The sequence below is a fragment of the Nuphar pumila genome, chromosome 9 (genome assembly GCF_984573655.1).
Source record: "Nuphar pumila chromosome 9, dmNupPumi1.hap1.1, whole genome shotgun sequence".
NCBI classification, from domain to species: domain Eukaryota; kingdom Viridiplantae; phylum Streptophyta; class Magnoliopsida; order Nymphaeales; family Nymphaeaceae; genus Nuphar; species Nuphar pumila.
Window position 1 is genome coordinate 23,537,762 of NC_143257.1, and position 15,078 is coordinate 23,552,839.

Sequence of the window (15,078 nt, forward strand, 5' to 3'; positions counted from 1 at the left end):
TTGTCATCCCCATCTAGGCCATGGTAAAAATCTTCACCGGAGTAGGTCTGCTTGCCCTTGCTTTTAGCCTGAATATCCTTGATGGCCCTATTCAATTCTTTCATCTGCTCTTGCATCAGATCATTAGTCGAAACGGGCTTATTGATTGATTCGGGCTCTGCAGCGGCTTTTACCAACTGCGGTGGAGGATTCTGATGATAAACATATTGCTCTTCCTTTTTCGATTCTTCAGCTGATTCTTGTTTCTTCAGAAGTGGTGTCAGGCTGTACTTGCTTTCTAACAATCCAGACTGGTTTCTTTACAGCCTTCTTCTTTGGCTTGCTTTTTGGAACAGCTTCTTTCTGACTGGCCTCGGCCTGCTCAGCCATCATTTTGGTCATCATTCTTTTGAACAGATTATACATGGCTGGATCTATGTCATCTGCTTGATTCTGTCCTCTGACCGATTTGGGAGAATCCATCCCTTCGGCCTCGCTGTCGCTGTGTTGAGGAACTGTTTCTTTTCCTGCCCTTGTTACAACCATTTTGCCAATGCCAGTGATTTCCTGTGAAGGTGAAAAGAATAATTAGGGTTCGGAGGAAATTTTTGGAAATGTGATTTCTTTTTAGGAAAAGACATGAAGGAAGGAATTGACAAGTTTTTGCAATGATTGCATCACCCTTTTATGGTGACAAAATGCGCCTTGTGACCTAGGCGAGGTCGTCTGTCACGACGAGGGAAAAAAAAATAGACAAAATGGGTCTCATCACTGGGGATGAATCCGTAACTATATGAAACAAAATAAGATTTGGCCACAAAAATAAAAGCTGTGCATTTTCATTGATTGACAAAATTTAAATACAAAGAGAAGGTGGGCAGACAGTTTGCCACCATTCTCGATACTCTGATGATACATTAGGACCAGGAAATATAGACAAAGGAATAAAAGTGTCCCAAGTGTATTTGGCGACGTGGTATGCTCCAGACCACTGATCTGACCGTAGATCGAACTCTGGCATGCGGCCTGTCGGGAAGCGAGTGTTGGCACGAACCTGCCGCTGCGAAAACTGTCTGAGACATCTCTCTGGCTGATAGTCTATGCAGAAGAATGGGCCGAGCAGTTTGTAGCGCTTGTCACGAGCATAGGTGTAGCGAGGAATGGTCTCTCTTCTGTCGAAGAAGTCCCAAGCGATTTCCTCCTGATGCAGTTTCTCAATCAAGGCTCGATACTGGATGGCCGACTTCGGCTGCTTGCCGCTGAATCTGAAAGAACTGGCTTTTGATGGCACATGTCGCAGGAACCACGACTGCAAGGCATACGTGCACCCTTCTACCAAAATGGTCTCTCCGAGGGAAAATCGAGCTAAACCTCTGTAGAGAAAAGCTAGAGCTGCCATGGATACTGAAAGCTGACGAGTCTGCATGCTTCCCCATCTTCGAAAAAGCTGGGCGACTCTGATATCGATGAAATTCTGACCATCCTAAAAGAATGCCAGCCCCACTGTGCACAGGACCATGGCATGTTGGATTCTTTCTTTCGCTGCTCGAGATAAGGTATCGACTTCTTTGTAGGCTCCATACTTGTTGTAGAGTTCGAACAGGTCGATGAACTGATTTCCGCTGATCTCTGTGAGAGGCCAGGATCTGCTCCCTGTAGCTCTGGCCAATGCTTCTCAAACATCTACCCCTTTGACATTGATCAAGAATTGCTGCTCGACCGAATCATCTGGCTGACCAGCTGGTTCTGACAATCCCATGATATCATTGAATTCGTCCATTAGCATAGTCATCTCTCCCCATGGAAACCAAAATGTGCAGGTACGCGGATTCCACCGCTCTGCCATAGCTTGAATCAGACTGCCGTTGACGGTTCGTTTGCCAACTGCCGATGCCATCTCTAATCCACAATCATCCAAATGGTCTGGAAACATACGCGAGAAGGCGGTGAACCAAGAATAGTACCACCGAGGGAAGAAGGTACGGGACTGAATGACCTGATGATCTGGGGTTCCATCCCTTATTTGATAGAAGACATGATCCCAAGGAAAGATAGCATCGGGAGATTCAGATGCCGTTGGGGTGATACTGAGGCAAAAAAGAAAAGGGTCAGATAGAATGCAGGACTTACGGGTAGACTTTTGATGATGGAAAAAGGATAGACACAAATCCTGGAAATTTTCGAAAGATCAAGGGGCTCAGGAAAAGACTTTCCAGGGTTTTTAAGAAAAATTCTGACACAAAAGAGAAAAAAATGTAGGTAAAAGGAAAAGTATACACCTGGTGTTTTTGGAAAATAGAGGAAGTTTTGAAAAGTACACCCAGGGTTTTAAAAGAGGTTGATATATTTATAGAACACAAGGAAAACATCGCATAATTATAGCTGCACAAACAAAGGTGTGCACACAACACTCCCTAAAGGCTGACTCTATATGCAATATTTGAAATAGCTTGTAGGACCTTAATCCTAACTCTATGGTTCAGATCATCTGATTCCAATCAAGGTATGCCGATATACTCAAGCCGAAACTCGAAGTACGTGGCATATATGATATTTCTCCGGTTCTAAGGTAAGGGCTTCCCAACATCCTTGAGCACCTACCGATATACCTCGGACTATGGCCCTTAGGTACGTGGTAGGGGGGCGTGCACCCAAATAAGTGGTCCAGTTGTGAGGCTCTCTCCCGAACTATGGTTCAGTGAGACAGCCCAGCAACGTGAAGACCGGGACAATATAGGTAGGGATGTTTTCAAAATATGATCAACATGCAATAAAATCAGGAGGCTCTAATGCAAGTCCTAAAGAGATAGATTTAAATAAGAAGAAGCATATACTTGCATACATTGTTTTGCATTCAATTCCTAAAATTGAGGAGAGTTGTATTTAAGACCTAAGTCTAATGTGAACATGGATAATCTCCTCGATATGGTCCTACCAAACCATACTTAAATCCTATATGCAATGATGTCAGCTTTTAGGACAAAATCTAGGCTCCTAAGGTTTGCATGAAGCTGACATATGTTAGAATAAAGACTTAGATTATATAAAAGCAAAGCAAAGACACAAATTCGACCGGACGAAGACGGGTCCCATCACGGTCGCCAAACCTGTGATCATCGCAAAATTTTTCCTCTCTCGTTGGTTTCTCTATCTTCCTTCTCTTTTCCTTTTTCTAACCTCTATTTTCCTCCTTTTTGAAGGGAAGAAAATAAAAGAAAGAAAAGAGAAAGAGAAGAGAAAAGAAAGAAAGAAAGAAAGAAAGAAGAGGAACTATTTTGTGCGGTCTCACTTGACCTTAATTTGAAAACATTTAGAAATTTAACTCGCCTCCGTTTTTGAAAATTTTGCGGGAAAATGGAGAGACGGGATTCGCTCGTCGGTACGAGGTTCGATCGTTCCTGGCGCCTTTACCAGGGGTAATTGTGAACACCCCAAATTTTTCAAAATGTTGTAAATATCCCCTTTTTGCCCTTTTCCCCCATTCTTTGGGTAATTGAGTCAGTTTCAAACCTAAATTCCATTTTATTTCTCAAATTTTGTTGAAATTAAATTCCTTTTATATATCTGACTCAATTTCGGATCCGGATCCAGATAAGAGATCCAAATCTGAGCTTCATTATCCAATTTTAAATCAAATTCTCAAAATTATCCAAAAAAAAAAATAATAACTTTTGAAAAGCTCAGACAGTTCATTTGGGATCCGTTTGGATCCATTGAATTAAATTTCCTCAAATCGAGGCTTAAAACTCGAATATTTCTCCAAAACTCGGGTCAAAACCCGTTTTCTAAAGGAATTTCCTCAAAAATAGCCTTAAAAACCTTCTCTTGTAAATATCTCCCAAAAATAAAAAAAAATTAGTTGAAATCCTTGTTTGTCCGTAAATTTTAAGATTTTATTCCAAAAATATCAAAAAGATACATAAAATTAAGAAAAGAACAAAAAAAATATATATAAAAGAAAAAAAAAACAAAAATCGGATTTTGAAAACCATCTTTTTAACGGAAAACCAGTTTTTTGCAAAAATCTTTAAAAGGGACCAGCTTTTGAAAATTTTTATAAAAAAAATACTTTTAAACGAAAATTCGGTTTTTAGGGTTACGAAGGCGCCTCTTCTTTCCCCCTTCTTTAGAAGACTCTGGAAAGGTCCCCCATGTGCAATCTCCCCTCAATCGCCCAGGGATCAATGGCGTCGCCTTCTTCAACTCTTCATCGTCAACCATCTTCTCTCAGCCACTCATCCCTAACGAACTCCGATCGATTTGGCGAACCTTCTTCTTTGTCCACAACCGTCGATCATCAGGGACTTCCCCTCATTCTCCACCTTTCATCTTCAACCAACTTCCGATTCTCGAAGCCTCCACTGCTTCGTTAAGAAGGGGGCTCTCATCCATGAGGGGGAGATTGGTTTTTTTTTCCCTGGGATAGCATTACATCTCCCCTTTTCCTGAAGAAATCCCTACAACCGATCGTGCTTCACAGGCTGCCCTCCTCCAAGATCCTGAGGTTCACAGTTTTCTTCCCCAACCGGTTGGAAGAGGTAGACAGCCTTCAGCCACATTCTTCCGCAACCGGATCTTCCGTCTACTCACAGGCATCAGTATCGGATCCTGGACGGAAAATCTACGAAATCAGCAGAAAAGACCACCCAGGAGAAAGCACGAAGTTTCCCCTTTCAGAACCCCCTGCAACACAAGCTCTTTGTCTCTCAAGCCAAACAAGTAAGTGCTTCTGCTTCCCCTATGTAATTTCCGATCTTTTTTTTTTTATTATATTTGAAGCCCCTATTAGCCCACCATGGATTGGGTTGATTTGCTTATAGCAATTTCAATACACTCCCGTGCCACAGCAACGGAAGGGAATCGATCCAACACCATCTCATGTTTTTCCCATTTTTTTTTTTTTTTACATTTACTTCCATGCTTAAAGAGTATCCGATTGGGTATTATTCTTTTCCCCTGTTTTTTTTTATATCTCATTCACCTTATGCATTTGTTCTCTGGTGTTAATATGAAATACTTTGCATCTCAATTGGCATTTCATGATCGCTGTTCGTATTTTCTGTGTCCTTTTATGACACTTTACTTTTTTTTATCACCTTCTAAATCAGTAATGCGTCTCATTGATCGATCCTTACCTGCATCACGTTGTAGCATCTTTTAGCGTTAGTCATTCTCTAGGCTTTATTTTCACTAGGTCAACGTAATTTGTTATATCACCTGTGCAACACCTACCTGACCTCATCAGAATGAATGATGGCCCCTGTTATATTCACCACTTCACGTTACATGATCCTGTTTTGATCGTTCATATCGTATACAGAATCAGTTTTATATATGCTTTGTTATCTCTCTATATGGTCACATATAAGTTACCTTCAATAGATAAAAACCCTTAAGCCGATGAATCCTATTCACACGCCTGGTCAATTTCAAAATTCTGTTAAGAATCAGCAGGAGGTTATACCCATCTGAGTTTTAAATCTGGATTGATCTCATTATGTTTCTATCAAACCTGGATTATCTGCATCGAGTTCATGTAATTAGTGTTTTCTGTGATCTAAGTTTCATTCTCTCAATTCTTGCTTTCTTTGATTTTAGTTATATCATTCTGTATACTCTAGATCATCCTCATATCTTCATTCCATTAGATGCTTCAAACTCCATTTTACGCACTATTTTTATTTTTATTTTTTTTATTTTACCTTTCAGGTTTATATTCTATAGTGCATATAAACCCCCTTCTTGGATTTTTGATATTCATTGGCCTCTGTATTTTATCTTATAATGTTATATAGTTTGTTGTTTTTGTCATCCGATCTATTAGTTTGGAATTGGGCATGATGAAGCCAATAAAACCTAGCTTGGAAGAACCACAGGAGCAAGTTCATAGGATAAGAATTATTTTCTCTTCCAAAAGTGTAAAGAATCTTGAAAAAGTTTGTGTTGACCTTGTCCGGGGTGCAAATGACAAAAGGCTTAAAGTTAAAGGACCAGTAAGGATACCTACAAGAAGTGTTGCAGATGACTACTAGAAAATCACCATGTGGTGAAGATACTAATATTTGGGACCAGTTCGGGCTGTGAAAGGGTCATTGACCTTGTAAACTCATCAGATATTGTAAAGTAGATTACATCAATCTCCATTGAACCTGGTGTAGAGGCTGAACTGACTATTGCAGATCCACGGGCGATCAAATTTTTATATATATATATATATATATATTTTTAGATTACTATATGAATTTAGTCAGGCTTGAAGGATTTGAAGAGAGCCACTACAGGGTTTCATTTTTTTTTCTCTCTGCCAGCAAACTGATCTTCTATCTAAAAATCTGAATTAGGAAATTAGAGCTGTTGATTTTTTTTTTGTTTTCAGATTTAGTTGCATTGATCTTTTTTGGTTTTAGACATTTATTGTCCCTTTTTTATTGGATTCATGTTTACTGTTCTGATATATCTGTAAACTGTTCCTGTTCTTAGTAAATTTTTGCAGCAATCATATGATCATGCTATATACAATAAGCACATGCTTTCAGGACGAAATTGTTCGCGTAATATATTATTGACAGGATACCGTAGCAAGGTTGTTGTATGCTTGATGAAAAGGAAAACAGTTTCTTTCAAGAGTCATATTCAGCTACATCAAGAAATTTTAGGTCAAGCTTGTTGATTTGATGGGCATTATGGAGGTTCCGATATGACCTATTGGTGCTGATAATCATATTATATATAGTAAAGCCATGGAGATGGTACCCAGTTGAGAGCAAAAACCAGGAACATGCCACTTCCTTGTTTCACTATTATGAAGGTTCACTTGTGCACAGGGTTCTTCACCAGCTGTAGCTACAGCAGAGTGTGCATCTTTTTTTTTTTTTTTAGTTTACTGTATATAAATAATACCCATCTTCAACTAAGATTCACAACACTTCAGTATACAATCACTTCAACACCACATAATGCATTCCCTGCTGTGCATAACGGTAGATCATCTCTCCAGTCCGATCCTCATTGAGAGAAACCTTCATCACTTGCACAACCAGCCGTACTTATCACACAACCATCCAACCCCTGCCTTACACCTCCTTTTACCCATTGTAACCGCAGCAATAGTTACCACACATCATATTCATGCTTTCCACCCACATTACTATCACTGTTGCATACTACCTCTCCAGCATCCCTTGCTAACCATCACAATTATCTTTCCAGCACCTTCACCCTACAACACCCATTACCACTACACTTTCATACCACCTACACTAGTTTTTGCAGTAAATCTTTCACCATATCACTGTCAACACATTCCCCTGTCCCAGCCTCATTTAGCTTGCACAGCACCACCATCATTGTTTATCCTCCTATGTTGTATACGTACTACATATATATATATACATATATATATATATATATATATATATATATATATATATATATATATATAAGTGTATATGTAAATATATATATGCACACCCATGTATATATATATGTATATTGGCATGCCTGTATATATATATATATATATATATATATATATATATATATATGTAAGTATATACATACACATCATCTCTTGCCTTCTCACATTCTAAATATCTTGGCACATGAGCAATTTTTCCATTAACCTTCATATGATATGTGTAATGTTCTTCCATTTTCATACTAATCAAATGTTTTGCAGGAAATATGTGGAAAAGGTCATCACTTGGAATTGTAAATCCAATTTTATGAGCTGTAATAAGTTAGGATTTAATGAGAATTCATATTTCCTATTTTAGATAGAATGAATGAGCATTGTAGATATCATGAATTACTTGTTTTTCATGCATCTTTACCTTTATTTTTCAAATTCTCACATTGGTGAAACACGAATGGCACGTGCACCATTTCGTAAGAGGTAAATTAATCCTAAGTTGATGATCCACATCAATGGCCATAGTCAGGGTGTGGTCAAAACTTAGGATTTTTATCTTTTATGAAATAACACCGGATCCATACTGGATCCATTTTCAAAATTCATCATATTTTCCTTAAATATTTTCTCCTTTTATTAGAATTTAACTTAAAATTGACTCAAAATATATACCAATGGCCATAGTCAGGGTATATTGAGAGTTAATTTCATTTTAAATTCTATAAAAGCACCAAATGTATTTTATTCTTATCTTGAATTTAAATATAGATTATTATATAATACATTCAATGACCATAGTCAGGGATGTATTATATCTTCAATCTTATTTTAATTCAGTTAAAAAATAAGATAGCTTTTCAAAATCTAAATTCAAAGCTTTTAAATCCATTCATCATTTAGGATAGAATTGCATCATATTTCAAAATTTCTTTTTCAAAAACTCCAAGTGATGTAAATATCTTCCTCAGTCTATTCTTATAAAATCCAATTCATTCTTTCAAACTTTCAAAATTCTATTTTCAATCTCAAAATTCAAATTAACCTTGAGATTTCAAATTTATTTTATATTCAAACTTCAAATCAGATTTCAAAGTCCAAATTGACTTTGAAACCTCAAAATCATCTTGTATTTCAAATTCCAAATTCTATCTTAAAGTCCAACATTAACTTTGAAGTTTCACCTATATATTCAAGATTCAATTCATTTTTTCAAATCCAATTTAGAAATTCTTGATTCATATTCTGAATTCCAGATTCAAACTCCAAATTCAAAGTCCAATTTGACTTTGAAATTCATATTCCAAATACAAAATTCTAAATCCAACTTGGATCCAGATTTCCAAGTATAAATCCTCTCTTTTTGGATCTCAGATTCATATCCAAAACCCATTCTAAAGATCCATGATTCAACACCCATATTGGATCTCAGGCTTCAGATCCAATTTACTTATAGGATCCAGAACCAATTTCACATCGGATCTTAGACTTTAGATCCAAATCCCCTTTAGGATTCAGAGTCCAACTCTACATTGGATCTTAGACTTCAGATCCAATTTTCCATTCTAGGATCCAGAGTCCAACTCTACATTGGATCTTAGACTTCAGTTCCAATTTTCCATTATAGGATCCAGAACCAATTTCACATCGGATCTTAGACTTTAGATCCAAATCCCCTTTAGGATCTAGAATCCAACCCTACATTGGATCTCAGACTTCAGATCCAGTTCCATTTTAGGATCCAGAACTCAATCACATGATGGATCTTAGACTTCAGATCCAAATTCATCTTAGGATCCAGAATCTAATTTTATCTCGGATCTCAGATCTCAGATCTTAAATCCATCTTTAGATCCAACTCCATTCCCAATTCTAGATTTCAAATCCAAATCCATTTTCAGACCTCATCTGAACTCCCTAAATCAATTTCTATTCTTAAATACCATTTGAGTTCCTCAATCTATTCCAAATTTCAAACTTCAGAAATCCAAATTCAATTCCCTCTCAAGTGTTCATTTCCTTTCCTAAATTCAAGATTCAAATTCAAAGTCCATTTTGACTTTGAAACTTCATTTCAAAGCTTCAAGTCATTCTTTCTCATTTATTCTTCCAATCCTGATTTACTTCAAAAACTTAGAACTCCTCTGATCTATCTCAAGTTCTAAGTTAGATTAAATCATTTTCTTCACTCCTTTACCAAGTTCATCTCCGAATACTTGGAAATTTCCAAGTCAATTTTCAAAAGGAGCATACATTTTTGCATTGCACAAGCAAGATTCTTTGTGCATTTAGAGTTAGAATCAATTTTTAGATTATATTTAGGCAAAGCAAAAGGCATAGATTCGATCCTTGGTTCGATTACCCCTGGTAAAGGCACCAGGAACGGTCGAACCTCGTACCGACGAGCGAATCCCGTCTCTCCATTTTTCCCGCAATATTTTTAAAACGGAGGCGAGTTATTTTCTAAATATTTTTTAAAACAAGGTCAAGTGAAAACCCGCAAAAGAGTTTCTCTTCTCTTCTTCTTTCTTTTCTTTTCTCTTCTCTTTCTCTTTTCTTTCTTTTATTCTTCTCCCTTCAAAAAAGGAGGAAAATAGAGGTTGGAAAAGGAAGAGAGAGAAACAGAGAATAGGGAAAATTTTGCGATGATCACAGGTTTGGCGACCGTGATGGGACTCGTCTTCGTCCGGTCGAATTTGTGCCTTTGCTTTGCTTTTATATAATCTAAGTCTTTATTCTAACATATGTCAGCTACATTTTCCATGCAAACCTTAGGAGCCTAGATTTTGTCCTAAGCTGACATCATTGCATATAGGATCTAAGTATGGTTTGGTAGGACCATATTGAGGAGATTATCCATGTCCACATTAGACTTAGGTTTTAAATACAACTCTCCTCAATTTTAGGGATTGAATGCAAAACAATGTATGCAAGTGTATGCTTCTTCTTATTTAAATCTATCTCTTTAGGACTTGCATTAGAGCCTTCTGATTTTATTGAGTGTTGATCATATTTTGAAAACAACCTTACCTATTTGTCCCGGTCTTCACGTTGCTGGGCTGTCTCACTGAACCATAGTTCGGGAGAGAGCCTCACAACTGGACCACTTATTTGGGTTCGCGCCCCCCTACCACGTACCTAAGGGCCATAGTCTGAGGTATATCGGTAGGTGCTCAAGGATGTTGGGAAGCCCTTACCTTAGAACCGGAGAAATGTCTTATATGCCACGTACTTCGAGCTTCGGCTTGAGTATATCGGCATACCTTGGTTGGAATCAGATGATCTGAACCATAGAGTTAGGATTAAGGTCCTACAAGCTATTTCAAATATTGCATATAGAGTCAGACTTTAGGGAGTGCTGTGTGCGCATCCTTGTTTGTGCAGCTATGATTATGCGATGTTTTCCTTGTGTTCTCCTATATCGACCTCTTTTAAAACCCTGGATGTACTCTTTAAAACTTCCTCTATTTTCAAAAACCCTAGGTGCATATTTTTCCCTTTGCCTATATTTCTTTTCTTTTTTTTTCCCTTTTGTAGGTCAAAATTTTTTCTTAAAAACCCTGGAAAGTCTTTTTCAAATCTCCTATTCTTTCCAAAATTTCCAGGATTAATGTTTGTCCCCTTCTTTCATCGAAAAGTCTATCCATAAGTCCTTCATTCCATCTGACTCTTTCTTCCTTCTTGCCTCAGTATCGCTCCGATGGCATCCGAATCTCTCGATGCTATTTTTCCTTGGGATCATGTCTTCTATCAAATAAGGGATGGAACCCCAGATCATCGGGTCATTCAGTCTCGTACCTTCTTCCCTCGGTGGTACTACTCTTGGTTCACCGCCTTCTCGCGTATGTTTCCAGACCATTTGGATGATTGTGGATTGGAGATGGCATCGGCAGTTGGCAAGCGAACCATCAATGGCAGTCTGATTCAAGCTATGGCAGAGCGGTGGAATCCGCGTACCTGCACATTTTGGTTTCCATGGGGAGAGATGACTATGCTAATGGACGAATTCAATGATATCAAGGGATTGCCAGAGCCAGCTGGTCAGCCAGATGATCCGGTCGAGCAGCAATTCTTGATCAATGTCAAAGGGGTAGATGTTCGAGAAGCATTGGCCAGAGCTACAGGGAGCAGATCCTGGCCTCTCACAGAGATTAGCGGAAATCAGTTCATCGACCTGTTCGAACTCTACAACAAGTATGGAGCCTACGAAGAAGTCGATACCTTATCTCGGACAGCGAAAGAAAGAATCCAGCATGCCATGGTCCTATGCACAGTGGGGCTGGCATTCTTTCAGGATGGTCAGAATTTCATCGATATCAGAGTCGCCCAACTTTTTCGAAGATGGGGAAGCAAGCAGACCCGTCAGCTTTCAGTCTCCATGGCAGCTCTAGCTTTTCTCTACAGAGGTTTGGCTCAATTTGCTCTCGGAGAGACCATTTTGGTAGAAGGGTGCACATATGCCTTGCAGTCATGGTTCCTGCGACATGTACCGTCAAAAGCCAGTTCTTTCAGATTCAGCAGCAAGCAGCCGAAGTCAGCCATTCAGTGCCGAGCTTTGATCAAGAAACTGCATCAGGAGGAAATCATTTGGGACTTCTTCGACAGAAGAGAGACCATTCCTCGCTACACCTATGCTCGTGACAAGCGCTACAAACTGCTCGGCCGTTTCTTCTGCGTAGACTATCAGCCAGAGAGATGTCTCAGACAGTTTTCGCAGCGGCAGGTTCGTGCCAACACTCACTTCCCGACAGGCCGCATGCCAGAGTTCGATCTACGGTCAGATCAGTGGTCTGGAGCATACCACGTCGCCAAATACACTTGGGACTCCTTTATTCCTTTGTCTATATTTCCTGGTCCTAATGTATCATCAGAGTATCGAGAATGGTGGCAAACTGTCTGCCCACTTTCTTTTTGTATTTAAATTTTGTCAATCAATGAAAATGCAAGCTTTTATTTTTGTGGCCAAATCTTATTTTATTTTCATATATTTACGGATTCATCCCCAGTGATGAGACCCATTCTGTCTATTCTTCTATCCCTCGTCATAATAGATGACCTCGCCTAGGTCATAAGGCGCATTTTGTCACCATAAAAGGGTGATGCGATCATTGCAAAAATTTGTCAATTCCTTCCCTCATGTCTTTTTCTAAAAGAAATCATATTTCCAAAAATTTCCTCCAAACCCTAATCATTCTTTTCACCTTACCAGGAAATCACTGGCATTGGCAAAATGGTTGTAACAAGGGCAGAAAAAGAAACAGTTCCTCAACACAGCGACAGTGAGGCCGGAGGGATGGATTCCCCCAAATCAGTCAGGGGACAGAATCAGAATCCAGCAGATGACATAGATCCAGCCATGTATAATCTGTTTAAAAGAATGATGACCAAAATGATGGCTGAGCAGGCCGAGGCCAGTCAAAAAGAAGCTGTTCCAAAAAGCAAGCCAAAGAAGAAGGCTGTGAAGAAGCCAGTCAGGATTGTTAGAAAGCAAGTGCAGCCCGACACCACTTCTGAAGAAACGAAATCCGTTGAGGAATCGGAGGAGGAAGAGCAGCTTGTTTATCAGAATCCTCCACCGCAGTTTGCAAAGACCACTGCAGAGCCCGAATCAATCAATAAGCCCGTTCCGGTTAATGACCCGATGCAGGAGCAGATGAAAGAAATGAATAGGGCAATCAAGGATATTCAGGCTAAAAGCAAAGGCAAGCAGACCTACTCCGGTGAAGATTTTTACCATGGTCTGGACGGGGATGACAATCTAGAGAATCTCCCTTGAAAGTTCATTAAATTCGACGAAACTAGCAACCCCAAGGCTCATTTGGCCACCTTTTATGCCGAATGCGGCCGTTTCAGGAAAGATAATCGGGCGTTATTCATATGCTTTCCTCGCAGCCTTGAAGGGGTAGCGGCCAGGTGGTATGCAGACCACATTAATCCTATCAAACTACGAGAGTTCGATAAAGTTGTCAACTTGTTCATTGAGCGCTTCATGTTTAATGTTGAAGCCTCACCAACCCTCAATCATCTGTACAATTTAAAATAGATGGAGAATGAGAAAGCCAGTGAATTCATCCACAGGTGGAGAAGCACCTGTAACAGAATGAAGGTTCCCATCCTGGAGGAGCACGCCCTGCAGATTATTCTGAATAATTTCGCTCAGCCTTTGAGGAACCTCATTTCCACTTCGCCTGCCAAGTCATTCATCAAATTGATTGAGAGAGCCGAGTGGCTCGAGACCGGCCTGGACAATGGTCTATACGAAGGATATCCTTTTGTCAGAGGAAATCCTGATCAAAAGAAAAAGGCGCACGTCGCCTATGCCGCAGGATTGACCGATCAGGGCAGCAGTGGTTCCGGCAGAAAGAAGAACAAGAAGAATCGCAGCAAGAACTCAGGGCATTCCAGGACCGAAAGAGCAAACTCGGCAGCCCAGAAGGGAAAATTTGTTAAGCCCGTCCAACCAGCGCCCCAGCCAGAAGCGAAGCAGCCAGAAAAGCCAAAGCACGAAGGTTGGAGTTATGATCGGGAGTTCTCAGCCTTAGAACAGTCCCGCGAAGACATCTTAGAATATATGATGTCGAAGGGAATGATCAAGCTCCCCAAAGTGGCGGACCCTCCCGTCGCTATGGGTAAATGGACGAACAAATTCTGCAAATTCCATCGGACTGTGGGACATGACACCGAGCATTGCTTTGTCCTCAAGAACATCATTCAGGATTGCATTGACAAGAACATGCTGATTGAGGACGAGGATGAGCAGCAGCCAGAAGTCTTGTCCAAACCATTTCCTAAACATTCAGCTTCGGTCATCACAGAGCAAACATTCTCTCTGTAAGGCAGTATCTAACCATGTTCCAGACAGGACATTCAGGATCAACATCAGATCCTAGTCCTTCGCCAGACACAGTCATCCGTCAAGAGGGCGGATGTCACCCCATTTTCCAGCAAACCAACAAAGGCAGTGACAGGAACTGCCAAGCTAGTTCCCAGGATCCCAAAGCGCTTTATCAAGGTAGCTTCAAAAAGAAAGAGGCTTCAGGGTCAGTTCAAAAGCCGATTACTGCATTATCCAATATCTCTATCTTGGACCTGACACACGCTTCATCTGAGCACCAGCAAGTGCTAGAAGATCTTCTCAGAAAGATCAAAGTCAAGCCTAGCACGACTCCGCAAGATATGGCTCAAATCGTCAATCAGGCCATGACAAATGCACCGATCACCTTTTCTGATGAGGATTTGCCAAAGCCTCATTCATTTCATAACAATGCACTTTTCATAGTAGTACGGACCAGGGGCATGACAGTCCCTCATGTGCTCGTTGATGGAGGCAGCAGCCTAAATATCTGTTCTGAGATGACGGCCAAGTCATTGGGCTTAAAAGAAGAGGAATACACCCCGGATCTGATCACGATCTACAGTTTTTGATAACCATGGACAAACAGCCAAGGGGAAGATTTTTCTCGAGATCTTCATCAACTACTTGGTGCATACTGTACTCTTCCATGTGGTTAATGTACCACCAACATACAATCTGTTGCTGGGGCGCACATGGATCCACAATGCCAATGCGGTCCCGTCAACCCTGCACCAGTGCATCAAGTGGTCGAAGGGGGGCATGATCACTACGGTCCTAGGAGAGGATCCGGAAGAACGACTCCCGCAGCCGATGATCCCCCGTCCTACTTTCACTG

General features: G+C 40.1%; 1 pseudogene; it reads left to right on the forward strand.

The window, feature by feature from the left end:
• The first annotated feature begins 5,819 nt into the window (after window positions 1-5,819).
• On the forward strand, window positions 5,820-6,361 carry LOC149828494 (small ribosomal subunit protein uS10z/uS10x pseudogene; annotated as a pseudogene).
• Window positions 6,362-15,078: the final 8,717 nt, after the last annotated feature.